General features: G+C 33.7%; 1 pseudogene; it reads left to right on the forward strand.

The window, feature by feature from the left end:
- The first annotated feature begins 402 nt into the window (after positions 1 to 402).
- On the forward strand, positions 403 to 1,339 carry LOC100425133 (olfactory receptor 6C3-like; annotated as a pseudogene).
- The last annotated feature ends 760 nt before the right edge of the window (positions 1,340 to 2,099 follow it).

Here is a 2,099-nt window from a genome sequence, read left to right on the forward strand (position 1 = left end):
ATATTTCAGTCCTAAAAACACTGGAAACTGAAAAATCATGTGTAAAAATTAAAATGACATATATAATTTAAAAATATTGCTGTAGAAATCTGTAATTCAAAGATAGATTACACATGTGGAAGATTTTATTAGATGAAGAGGTTTTATATAAATCACCAATAAGAAGACTTCATATATGTGAATACATGTTTTCATTTTAATAGAGGCTATGTAGAATTTTTCTGCTTTAATAGGAATGAGTGGATATTGCAAAAATTACTACAAGGAAAAGCATCCATTGCTTCATGTCACTGAAGCCAGTTATTACCAATATTTAAATTTTAATTCCTTTAAATTTCACTTATTCTTTTTGTGTGTTTTATTTTTCACCAACAGATCTTCTTGAAAGAAAAAAATCTCAGCATGAGAAACCACAAAACAATTACAGAGTTTGTACTCTTAGGCATATCAGACAGCCCAGCTTCAGATTGTAATTTTTATCTTTTTATTTAAAACTTACGTATTAAGTGTGACTGGCAATTTAACCTTTATCATCTTTGCCTTGATAGACTCTAGTCTAAAGATTCCTATATATTACTTCCTCCGGAATTTCTCCTTCTTAGAAATTACATTCACCAGTGTTTCCATCCCCAAATTTTGGGGGCCAATTATTACTAAAGTCAAGACCATTTCCTATAACAACTGTTTAGCTCAATTATTTTTCTTCATCTTCATGGGTGCGTCTGAATTTTTTCTTCTAGCTGCAATGTCTTATGATCGTCATGTGGCCATCTGCAAGCCTCTCCACTACACCACCATCATGAACAAGAAAATTTGCACCCTGCTTGTCTTTAGTTCATGGCTGGGAGGATTTCTGACCATTTTTCCACCACTCACACTTATCTTCAAATTAGATTTTTGTGCTTCCAATGTCACTGATCACTTCTCTTGTGACTATTTCCCCATTTTACAACTCTCATGCTCAGACACGTGGCTTTTAGAGATGATTGGTTTTTACTTTGCCTTTGTTACTCTGCTGATTACCTTAGCATTCGTAATTCTGTCCTATGTGTGCATCATTTGCACTATTCTGAGAATCCCATCTGCCAATCAGAGGAAAAAGGCTTTCTCCACTTGCTCCTCTCATATGATCGTCATCTCCATCTCTTATGGAAGCTGTATATTCATGTATGTCAGGCCTTCAGCAAAAGAAACAGCATCATTGACCAAAGGAGTAGCTATTCTCAACACTTCAGTTGCCCCCATGCTGAACCCTTTTATTCACACCCCGAGAAACCAGCTAGTAAAACAAGCTTTTAAAGATTTGGTTCACAAAGTAGTGTTTTATAGAAACAAATGAAAGTATGTACTAACACGAATGAATGTCATCATAAAGATTCAATAAAGGAAAAATGAAGTTTTAACTTGTCCACTATCCTCCTATACCCATCTCACAACTACCAGAAATGCTGAGTTCATTTGCTTCCGTTTTCTTTTTAACTTGAAAGTGACTGTGTTGTGTCTTCCTTTAAAACCATCTATCAGTTCCATGTAACCACTAATTTCCAATTTTAGTTAAAAAGTCAGTGGCTATTGAACATAAATCACCTCGTTGATTATTCCGAACAATAAAAATGGTTTATACCATAGTGACTTAAAGAAGTAAACACTTTTAATCAACTTACTCTTAAAATTTCTCTTCTTGGTTACTAATATAACAATTTTTTTCAAATGTTCTCCATATATGATATATGAAATGATATGCGAAATAAATTACTATCTGCAACAAACGTTTTTTGCAAGCAGTTTTCATCCAATTCTTCCCACTCATCTGATGGACTTGAGTATTTATTTTCCTACTCACGAGTAATTGGAAGTTCATAATATACTCTATTCTCTCGTTATGCTGAAGGTACACACTAAGTCTAATTTATATGTTCTCCTATTCATTGTGTTTTTGTTTTTGAAAATGCATAAAAAGATAAATATTTAGGCAGCCATCATTGCTCTCGGGCATGCTGAGAGTCTGATATAAACTTCCTAAATAATAATAGCTCCTCTATAGAGAGTACTTATTCTGTTCCATATGCTGGGGTAGGTACGTTCCATCTCATATCTCA

The sequence above is a fragment of the Macaca mulatta genome, chromosome 11 (genome assembly GCF_049350105.2).
Source record: "Macaca mulatta isolate MMU2019108-1 chromosome 11, T2T-MMU8v2.0, whole genome shotgun sequence".
In the NCBI taxonomy this organism is placed as follows: Eukaryota; Metazoa; Chordata; class Mammalia; order Primates; family Cercopithecidae; genus Macaca; species Macaca mulatta.